Source organism: Mustela nivalis, assembly GCF_964662115.1.
Source record: "Mustela nivalis genome assembly, chromosome: X".
NCBI classification, from domain to species: Eukaryota; Metazoa; Chordata; class Mammalia; order Carnivora; family Mustelidae; genus Mustela; species Mustela nivalis.
In genome coordinates this window covers 105,944,794-105,957,145 of record NC_139040.1, presented here as the reverse complement: position 1 = coordinate 105,957,145, position 12,352 = coordinate 105,944,794, and the positions used below count along the sequence as shown (strand labels likewise).

Below are 12,352 nucleotides of genomic sequence, written 5' to 3'. Positions count from 1 at the left end.
CATAAAATGTCCAAAGATACAGATAAAATGGTGTAAAAAGGACATGTTTGTAAGACACTCTCAGATTCACAGTTAAAAATGCCTTCAGCCATCTTAATACACATACCAAAGTATCTTAAAGTTCTAATACAGACATTCCCTTGAGAAAACATCTTCAATTCGGGGAGACACACTTAATCCAAATAATAAGGCGGCATTTTCTGGGTTTCATAACCCAGTAGTTTTTCCCCAGTTCATTAATTTTGCCTAATTTTTGAACATTTATAAATAGGGAGACACTCATGCTCTATAAATCTGCCTATAATTCTATTCCTATAGATCTAGATGTTAATTTCCCATTTAAACACATTCAAAGAAAAAAAAGGAAAAACAGCATTTTAAGCATCTTGTTCATGTTATATGCTTTCATAAAGAAAAAATGTCATACCCCATGATAAGAGTTTAAGTTATTATAATTTTCATTTCATAGATAGACCATGAACACAGAGATTTAGAAAGTGTGAAACCTCCTTTGTTTTCAACACACAATGAAGTATGGAGTTAAAGTTCAAAACCAGGTCTGTCTAAATCCAAAGATTTCTACTACACTATACTTATTTTCCTTTGTTCCAAATGAAAAGAAAATCTGTATTTTTATATACAGAGGAAAAGTCAACACACATTTTCTTTCTGTTGCTATATATTAAAGGCTGGTAGTTACTACTGTGCTATTTAAAAATTTGATTGGAGTCTCTAACACTAGGACATTAATTCTAAACATTTTCATTAACCTTAACTACAATTCTTAGCTGCATAACTGAGAGCCCCATGGCATTATTAAATAGCTGTCATTCCTAGTTTAATTTTACTTTGGACTTATCCTTAATTTCCTTAAAAAATCCCAAATTTCCTATCCATTGATGTGTTTTCTGACATTAGAACTGATATTAAGCACAAGATGACAAAGGTTGTTATTTACGATATATCATGGGGTTAACACTTAAAGTCTTGCACTTGGAAAAAGCATTCAATTACTAGGACCTCTATTTATGCCTTGATGTTAAAAAGACACCTAACATTGAAAGAACGTTTCTTTTCAGTGAAAAAGCTCTCTGCATTTAAAGACAGACAAATGCTTCAATGGGACCCTAGAGTCAATGAGACTTCAGAATGTAGAACTGTCATAATCTAGGGAAAGTGCACACTTTTCATACACAGACCTCAACAAATTCTTAAACAGTCTCAGGAAAACTTTTAATTTCAGCTAAATAGTTTGGTGAAATCACCTTGAGCTTCTCCTTAAAAGATAGCATGATAGAGTTTAAGAATGTAGCATCCTGTGCTAGATGCTTCGGCTCAAATCCTGACTAAACATCTCCCTTTAAACTTTGAAAGCAGGAGCAAGTCACATGACTGACATTTCTGTGCTTTGTTTTTCCCACTGGCAAAAAGGGGGCAATAATTAAAAAAAAAAGTTATGCCACTTACTGTTTACATATGTTAATCTGAGCAAATAATATGTAGAAGAGTGCCTGACATGTGGTAGAAGTCAGATTTCTGCTAGCTACTAAGGTCACTGCCTCCCGTGACTCTTTCTTACTGGATTCAAGCCAGCCCTATGCTACTTTTCATATTACCTTGTTTGTTAAGAACTGGCAAGCTATAAGCTATTACTGTAACCACAAGAATGAAAACTGTACCTGTATCTTAGCTGTTGAAAATAATGCTGCAGTAAACATAGGGGTGCAGCTATCTTTTCTAATGAATGTTTTTGCTTTCTTTGGGTAAACCCCCAATAGTGGAATTATTGAATCATAGGGTAGCTGTATTTTTAACTTTCTGAGGAACCTCCATACTGTTTTCCACAGGAGCTATACCAGTTTACATTCCCACCAACAGTACATGAGGGTTCCTTTTTCACCACATTGTTGCCAACACTTGTAATTTCTTATCTTTTTAAATTTAGTCATTCCGACAGGTACTAGGTGATATCTCATTGTGCTTTTGATTTGCATTTCCCTGATGATTAGTGTCCACTGATAGACAAATAGAGAAGGAGGTGGTGGGGTGTGTGTACACACACACTCACACACACACACACACACACACAGTGGACTATTATACAGCTATAGAAAAGGTTGAGATTGTGTCACGTGCAGCCACATGGATAGATTTAGAGGGTAGGGACGCCTGGGTGGCTCACTTGGTTGGGCAGCTGCCTTCGGCTCAGGTCATGATCCCAGCGTCGTGGGATCGAGTCCCGCATCGGGCTCCTTGCTCGGCAGGAAGCCTGCTTCTCCCTCTGCCTCTGCCTGCCATTCTGTCTGCCTGTGCTCGCTCTCTCCCTCACTCTCTCTCTGATAAATAAATAAAATCTTTAAAAAAATTTAAAAAAAAAAGATTCAGAGGGTATTATGCTCAGTGAAATAAGTCAGATTGAGAAAGCCAAATACCATATGATTTCACTCATATGTGGAAACTAAAAACAAAACAAATGAGTAAACAAACATAAGGAATATAATCAATGATACTGTAATAGCATAGTATAGTGACAGATGGTAGCTGCACTTATGGTGATCATAGCATAACATCTAGAGAAGTTGAATCACTATGTTGCACACCTGAAACTAATATAACATTGTGTGTCAACTATACTCAAATAAAAAAAAATTAAACTACAAAGAAAACCATTAACAAAGACAATAAAACAAATAAGTAAAAATAGACAGCCAAATAATGTCATCTACTGTATCCTTTATTGCAGGAAAAGGTAAACTATGGTCCATGGGACAAGTTCGGCCCACCATTGGTTTCATAAATAAAGTATTATTGGAACATGGCCATACTCATTCATTTACACATTGTTTACGACTGCTTTTTCCCTATAGCAGCAGTTTAGTACTTGTAAAACAAAGTACATGGTGCTCAATGTCTAAAATTGTTTCTATCTGGCTACTTCTGCTTTAGGCAAACAGAAACACAACCCTGTGTAAGTGCCAACTGTATACAGGCTTGTAGGACAGCCTGTATTTGAATTATCTTTTCCCTTCACCTTTAGTCTACATGCCCCTATCCTCTAAAAGAGTACATAGACACTAATTTGTCTGAGCTTTCCATGTACAACTCCAAGCAGGAAGTAAACTTTTCTTCCTTATGACTTCTCTAACATCATGTCGGTACTTCTTCATGGCATAGCTTATACTACAATACAAACTTCAGGAGGGAAGGACTAAGTATAGTTCACAGATAGAGCAACTGGAGTGTCTGATAAACCATAGCAACTGATTAGACGCTGGTTGAAGGAAGATGGAAATTACCAAGAAAACTAATTTTTGCTGTCACTATATTCTTGAAATATGGTGGACTCATATTGACTACAGGAGTGTTCAAAGAACCCCTCCACACACTGGATGGTGCCTTGGACCCTGTGGGAGGCAATTTAAACTTTAAATACTCTCAGTGTGAAAGCTCACTGAGTTTAAAGGACTTCAACATGCTTTTATGTTGTGGGTCTTTAAAGTTTAAATAACTTCCAGTCAAGGTTCAGAGATGATCTAGTGCAATGCAGAAAGCCATTTAAATTTGGCATGTACTGACTGCCCCATTGCCACTTCCCTAGCATCACGAGTTGTTTCAATCTAACTATTTCTTTTAGTGAGCATCTCTATGAACTTTAGTTAAAACACAAGGTGGAACTCACTACTCTGCACAAAGGCAGGGTCTTAAGTTAGCTCAGGCCAACATAATAAAATATTAGACACTCAGTGGCTTAAACAACAGAAATTTATTTTCTCAGAGTTCTGGAAGCCAAAAGTTCAAGATCAAAGTGCCAGCATGGTCACTTTCTCGTGAGAGATTTCTTCCTGGTTTGTAGGTAGTCATCTTGACACAGCATAGCAGGGAAAAAGAGAGCATTCTCCCCAGTGTCCCTTCTTAGAAGGGTACTAATCTCATCATAAGGGCCCCACCCTCATCAATTCATCTAACCATGATTATCTCCCAAACAGACCATTTCCAAATGCTGTCAGGTTGGAGTTAGGGCTTCAATACGTGACTTGTTGGGGGGAAACAATTCAATCGATAGGAGCTCGGTGAAATTTTACCTGCATGCGGTAGCACAAGGTATATTTACTTACAGAGTTAAAAGTTTCTGACCAGGGAAGATAAGAATAAGAATATTCTCAGAAGATGTCAGAACAAGAATATTTTCCATTGTAATGCAGATGTAGTAATGGGAAGATAACGGCTCTAAATTAGCAATTGGGAATTCAGCCTTCTCCTGGGAAAAGGTTGTACATTTTTACCTAAACAATCAACAAGAGAGGCATGCATAATAAAATTTCCACAGTGTGAGGGCAAACAGGGAAAGTTATATAAATTCCATTTCAGAGATGAAGAAATAGATACTGAGTGAGGTTCAGTGACTTCCTTTAGTCACAGAGCTTCCTTTAGTCACAGAGTAGAAGATCCAAGTCCAGAACCAACCTGGGCAGTCAGAGGTACTTCCCAGTCTTCCATCACCTCCCTGACCAATTCCCTGTGTTAGGTTTCCTTTCTTTGCAACGCCAAGAATGGTTTCTGTTTTCCTGATAAGACTGTGCCAAAATATCCATTCAACATCCCAAGAATAAATACTCATATATTTAGTGAATACCTGCGATGTGCTAACTTCTAGGTCAAACACTATAGGTCTAGAGTTGAAAATAAAGGACTCCTGGCCTCCAGGAGTTTACTGGAGATGCAGATGTACAAAACCAGAATCATTACAGTAATATTCTGTAAGTGTTTTGATGGAAGTATTAACAAGGCTAAGAAATGCCTGGGAGTTTGGGTTACCAGAGAAACAAGGTACTGGGTAGGGGGGTGTTGCAGGGGGAAGGAATGTGAGAGTAGACAAAGGGAAAGGCATAAAAAGATAACCTTAGGCAGAGAGAATGGTAGGTGTAAAGAAAGAGAAGCTTTAAGGAACATGGGATATTTGGTGACCAGAGAGTGGTTAATTAAAGCTGAGCAGAGGGCAGTGTCACTCGAAATGCAGTTTGGGGCCAATCTGTGAACTATTTGTTAGTAGTCTGCGACAAGAAAAGTCACCAGAATACAAATCCACTAAGTCACTAAGCATACTATTTCATCTGATTCCTTTTTAATTGCAAAGCTTTCTGGACAAAGGAAACAGTGCATTGATTTATATTCTAGCCCAAGCTCCTTATCTCACAGTGCCCTGGTGATGCACAGTTTGCAGACTATTTTGAGGAGCACTGGCATACAAAGAAATGGCAGGGCAAAGGGAGTGAAGCTGGGGAGTTAGGCAGCTCAAGATCAGAAAGGAATTTTTGTGTCATGCATTTCAAGAATTACAGGTAGAGGAATGATCTAATTAAAACTGCATTTTCAGATAGCCCTCAGGAGGCTGTGAAGTGTATGAATAAGAAGAATGAAAGGAGAGGCAGAGGAATGAGTTAAGAATTTCAGGCAGAAAATTATCAGAAACTAAAGTAGAATGAAGATACCCTGGATAAAAAGGAAAGGGCAAAGGCAAGAAAATTTAGGCATACTTGGACAGATTTACTGGGGTGGCAGATATCAGGACCACTGTAGGAGGCTACACAGGTTGTTGACTGCACAACTCCAGAAGGTGCTGCTTATAGAAATTATGACATGAATGGTGCTCTCTAAAATTGTGCAATCCAACTGCAGAACCACATTTGAAACTTCTGCAAGAAGGCCAGGTATAAATGCTCAATAAACATGTAGATCACACACAGAGGAACAACAGGAGGGAGGTCAAGCTAGAGATAATCGTTTGGAAATCATCAGATATCGGTGGCTGATAGAGACAAGACTACAAATGATACTGCCTTGGGAAAGAACATGTTGTGAGAAGAAAATGATAGCAAAAGGTGAATCCTGTGAAGGCTATTAAAAAGACAAGAGGAGGAGACTGAGAAGCCTTAGTTAGAAAGTGAGGAGGAGAAAAGAAAGAGGAGGGAACAATGTTCTAGAACCCAAGGGAGAAGAAAATTTCAAGAAGGGACTAATCATCACTGTCAAGCACAGCACAAAGGTCAAGAAGGACAGGAACTGAAGAGGGACCTTTGGAGCCAGCAATTACAGAGCTCTCTGGTGACCTTGCTCTGAGCAGTTTCAGGGCTCAATGTAGATGACTACAGCTTTGGGGCTGTCTTAGAAGTAGGTAGTGGCGGCTCAGATCTTCTGATTAAAAATCATCTTTTCCTGGCACTCAGCTATGATTCTTCTTTGAGACGAATAAATAATAAATTGACTATCATTTTCATCACCCCAGGGACAAATAAAACTGCATGTCCCAGATCTGAGAATAGGGCCCTGTCTTTCTTCCTGCTGGCATCCCTCTATGACTTTACATTCTTGAAGAGCACATTTTCCTACACCTGCTGCATCTAGACAGCCAGAGCTATGTATACCATAGCATGGGGCCCGTTTCCATTATAATGTGTCTCAGTTTATAGCATGTACCAGACATCTACTATATAGGAGAGCCCATACCAGGTAAGGACTAAGATATGGACCCTGGTCCAGGGAAGGGTCCACTTAAGTCAAGTGGGTCAAACAGGCATATAAATAGATCATTCCAACCTAAGCAAAAGAGGTGTCATAAGATGGAATGGGAATGTCACTTAGCCTAACTGGGAGTTGTGGTTCCTATCACTGAGGTCAGTTTGGGGACAAAGAAGCAAGAGTCAGGTTTAGCTGAGATGATGTTCCAGTACACTGATCTACAAACTGTGGGCTCTGAACAAGAATCATCAGCATAACCTGGACATCTATTGGCAATTAAGCCTCTCAAGGCATCACTCCAGATCCACTGAAACTAAATATGGTAAGGACAAGTAATCTGTCTTTTCATAAGCCCTCCAGATGATTCCTCTGATACATGCTAATATATGAGACCCGCTGGTTTTGTGCAAGGATTCTCAAACTTTACAGCTTATCAGAATGACCTGGGAGCATGTCAAAGATTCCTAGGCCTACCTGCAGAGTTTCTGATACAGCAAGTTTGGGGTGGGCCCCCCAAATCCACATGTCTAATATGTTCCCAAGTGATGCTGCTGCTTCATGCATAGCACTAAGAATGTTGCTGCTCTAAGTGTTCTCTGGTCACTTAGTAGGCCTCTAGAATTCACATCCCTACATTCCCCAAAACATATTTATTGGCTTATTCTTGACTTATATGACAAAATAATTTTAAGAACCTGAAACAGGTGGTTATCTTTTGGAATATCTGAAAGTGGTATGTAAGGTTTCTATTCTTCACCCAAAACAAGCTCCTAAACTGAAATTTGAGTCTATTACCAAGGTCATTTGACTCTAATACATAAAAAGAAGCAAGCCATTGCAACTATAACACTGGAATAGAAATGAGGAGACTCAGCACTAGTCCTTATTTTGCAACTGAAAGCAAGTTATTTAACCTTTCTGGATTTCAATTAACCTGTAACTGTAGACAAGTCTACATTTTCATCTCCTTAGATAAAAGATGCAAAGTTTCATTTTTCTGGGCCATGCCAAGGGGCAAAAATGTTATTGCTGACACCAATATCCTGAGTGTTTTAAGATCAATTTATCATATAGAAAATTAAAAAAAAATAGCTTAGACATCTTAATCATTTAATAGATTCTTGAAGTTAAATAAAGTGTTTTAGTTTACGACTTCCAGATTATAATTTGGGAATTAAAGTAAAAATAAATATCTAACACAAAAATATTTTAGGCTATAATCTTATAAAACTGCAGAGTCTTTTTTCTTTTCTAGAAAGGGTCTTATCTAACACTTACCTAACTTCCTCCCAACTATGTGACATAAATGAATATCAGTCGACAGACATAAAAAGAAAGTAAACACAAACATGATCAAGCTGAAAACTAAAAACTAAAATAATAATGCAGGTGTGCAATTGCCCAGTCAATGTATTCTGCAACTTAGTAAGCATACAAGAAACAGAGAAAGCAAACTTGACACTCAGTCTGCTTAGCCTAGAGAAGAGTAAAACGCTAAGCGAATTAAGGTATTTCTAAATGTCTCTATACTTCCCTGCAGGTCAAAGATACTCATTTATTAACACTGTACTTGGGAAAATTATCTTTATTGAGATGGCATTTACCTAAGAAAAAGATCTATTTTGCCATTGGTTTCACCTGGTTGATACAAAAATGTAAATGAAAGCTGTTGTGAAAGTCTCTTAAAATAACTGCCATATGATTAGGAACTAATCTCCTCAATAAATTCTAATTAACTACGTAATAGATCTAGTTTTAACATAGTCTGAGTTCCATACTCTGGTAATTACCTATATGTAAAATAATATTACTGAACTGCAGGGATAAATTGCTGTTAAAAATAATTACCCTCTGACCCAGGATCATTAGCACTTTTGGATATCTTAGTATAAGGACAACAATTTATGCAGTAAATACAAAAAAAGTAGAAACTGTATAGTTATTAAGGAATGAACTAATTTACTTTTTTTATTTTTTTTTATTTATTTTCAGAACATCTTAGATATTTAAAAAACTGGTGTAGTACAAAGCTGAATTTTAAATCCCTTAATAGTTTTGAGCAAAAAATTATATCTTTTTGGGTAAAGAAAGAATTACTAAAGATTATTAGAATGTCCATTTGCTTCTTATTAAGAGCAATTCCATGAAGAACTAGGTAAAATTCTGAAGTGCAAAGATTGGAATATAAAATTTTATTTATCTCAATTAATTGAACTGCGTTATTCATTCTTTCATTAAATAAATAAATAATTAAATAAATAAACAAAGCAAAACAAAACTAATGTACTATAGTTTGGCTAATTGAATTTAAATAAAAAGGGGAAATTAACACTTACAAAGGCAAAAAAAAATAGCCATTGATTATTATATGCCATACCATATATGGAATCCACATAAAGCATACAGAAGAATAGTAACAGGACTTCTTTGTTGTAATCGGTGATGAGAAAAATTTATGTGGGTGACATTAAGGCATATAGCAAAAGAATGTAATGTAAAGGTACCTGGGTAGCTCAGTCGGTTGAGCAGCTGACTTTTCATCTGGGCTCAGGTCAGGATCTGAGTCCTGGAATGGAGCCTGTGTCAGGATCCACGATCAACAGAGGGTCAGCTTGGGAATTCTCTCTCTGGCTCTCTCTCTCTGCCCCTCCCCCCACTTGTGCACACATTCTTTTTAAATTAAATAAATCTTAAAAAAAAATAAAGAATGTAATGGAATTTGCCGGCTGGGGTGGAAAGACTCTGGGGAAGCTATAAATAAAATAACTAGGACAATAATATTGAATACCTTCAGAAGTTATTTGTGCTTTATTTGGGGGGCAACTTGAGTTACAAGGCTCTCAGGTCTGAAGGATCAGCCTAAAAGCCCCATTTTCGGGGCACCTGGGTGGCTCAGTGGGTTACTTGTCTGCCTTCAGCTCAGGTCATGATCTCAAGGTCCTAGAATCCAGTCCTACGTGGGGCTCCCAGCTCAGCATGGAGTCTGCTGCTCCCTCTCCTCTTTCTCAAATAAATAAATAAAATATTTTTTTAATGTCACATTTTAGATCTATTAATTTGAGGCAGATTAATCAGAAAGGGGCCAAATCTCACTACATCAAGTTATATGACTTAGTTATGGCGTTGCTAGTTAGAATGATTGGGAGGGAATCGGGAGAAGTGGTCACATGCCCAATAATATATTCCAACAGTAATAAATAAGGGGCAAGGTAAGAGATCACAGATGGACAGAAATAGAGAAGTCAGGTGGTAAATTCTGTTTTGAAGAGGAAGCCGAGAAGGCAATTTTTGGTTACATTCTTTAACTTCGAGATGGTGTTTTTATCAATGGAATCTTTTTTCACCAATGGTGCATGATCACCGTTTCCACCCCCAGCACCGCTGCCACTTCTGCCATCATCACCACCTGGACCACCGTCTCCACCACCATCTCTGCCATGTCTATCACCTCCTCCACGCCTACCACAAGTCCTGCCATGTCCACCATAACCAAACAACAAGAATAACAGCTATAGTATTTCCTGAATTCTTCTTACCTCACAGGCACTGTAGCAAATGCTTCCTACTTAATCCTCACAGTTAGTATTTTATAATGTGAGGATAGTGAATTTGAGGTACAGGAATTAGGCAGTTTGCCTGGGATCACAAGCCAGTAGTTAGTTAAGACAGGCAGGTTTCAAACTTGATTATTTCTGATTCCAAAATCCATGCTTTCTCCAATATTTGCCCCTCCTTTAGATGTGCAGACAACAAATTATAATAAGTAAAATACTGCTACAACATATGAGTAACTAGGTGTGGTTAAATGGAGGCAACAGCTGTTTGTATTTGATTAAAAAAAAAAAACCCTGAAGCACCGACTAGATGCACAAGTAGAAGAACATAGTTTCAAAGAAATAAACATAAAATTTAAGGGATAGTGTCAGATATGGAGCTCTAAGTATGATCTTGGAGTCATTTACTTACAGCCCAACTTGAATTAATGTAAAGAAGCAATTCGAATAAAGAAATTGAAAGAGGCTGAAACCATGAATTTATGAGATACTACCATGATTAGGCAAAATGTCTCAGACCTTTTTATTAGAAAAAAAGTGTGTGGTAGGGACAGAATAAGCAGTGTGTCAGAGAAGCTGAAAAAGTAGATTATTTTTAAAAGATGAGTATGCTAGGAGTTCTCACATGGGACAAGAGATGGACACTAGCTATCGTAAAGCTTACAGTCATGTTTGTACAATGCTTCTTGAACCATTACAGTATTTTAACCAGATTCCATCCTATAAACAATTATCACTAACTGAAATGAACTGTCCTAATTATTCACTTGTTTGTATTCTTTGTTCAGTAGAAATTTATCAATCAGGAGTCTTATATAAAGCATCCATGTTATTGTACTGTCCAAATCTGGACATATTTGAAAGTTGGTGTTATATATAATTATGATGTCACAAAAGGTATAACCTGGGATGGATTCAGAGAAACCAAGATATAAGACCATATATCTGCTGAAGAAACATTTTATTACCCGGTCTAGGTTGTGTAGTAGGCTCCCTCAGTTGAAATCCTGGCTCACGCACTCTGTAGCTGTGTATAATAGTAATAATAGCCATACTATCCCGTAGGGTAATTAGGAAGAATAAACACACTGTGCAGATAAAGCATTTAATCTAGCACTGAGCACATTTAAAAAACCATCAGTAAGTGTTAAAGATTTTATTTAAGTAATATATACTTGATGTTCTTCATTGGTCACCTCATTTCAGGCACTTACAAAAATTGCTGACAGCATATGATGCAAACAGAATTTAAGAGACAAAATATTTCACCACTGGCCACACTTTCCTGAAAACAAAAAAGTAACAGAACACATTTTTCTTAACCAAATACATTCCCCAAACACAAGCCAAGAATATGCTTGGCAGGAGCCAAGAGAGAGACTGATGTGAATCAACTTGTGCTGCTAATTTCTGTATTAGGACAATCTTGAATATATTAGGAGGGTAAGACAAGTAGGTTTCCATACTGCTCTCCTTGGAAAATTCTTGGAGAGCTTTTGGGTTAGACAGTCTCTGTGACCACTACCCAACCCTGCCTTTGCAATGTGAAAGCCATCTCAGATGTTACCTAAATAAATGACTGCAACTATGTTTCCATAAAACCTTTATTGACACTGCCATCTGAATTTCATACATTATCACATGTCAGGAAATATTCTTCTTTTGATTATTTTAAACCATTTAAATGTGTAAAAATAGGGGCGCCTGGGTGGCTCAGTGGGTTAAGCCGCTGCCTTCGGCTCAGGTCATGATCTCAGGGTCCTGGGATCGAGTCCCGCATCGGGCTCTCTGCTCAGCAGGGAGCCTGCTTCCCTCTCTCTCTCTCTCTCTGCCTGCCTCTCTGCCTACTTGTGATCTCTCTCTGTCAAATAAATAAATAAAATCTTAAAAAAAATAAATGTGTAAAAATAATTCTCGGCTCATGAGCCATAAAAAACTGGCAGCAAGGTGAACTTAGTCTGCTGGATTCACTCAGCCACATAGACACAACCAGGGACAAAAGCCTAGCAGTTGACTGTGTAATTATGAGAGCAGGTTATAAATCACAGATTTAAAGAGAAGTATTGAAAGTCTCTAGGTGGTTTTTTCCTTTGCCTAGAACATCTGATGTGCTATTTTTGAGTATGCGCTCTTCTCATACTTCTACACCCTTGTATACATAAATTCTAATGTCAAGTGTTCCGTGCATTCCTAAACATATGCTGCTTAGAAACACAAGGCAGATTTTAATGTTCTTTCTTAATCTTAGAATGATAATAATTGGAATGAAAAAGAAATTGTAC

General features: G+C 37.6%; 1 protein-coding gene across 1 annotated transcript in view; it reads right to left on the bottom strand.

The window, feature by feature from the left end:
- Positions 1–12,352, bottom strand: part of DMD (dystrophin) — a 2,004,585-nt gene that overhangs the window by 1,332,733 nt on the left and 659,500 nt on the right. The gene's annotated exons all lie outside the window — the stretch shown is intronic.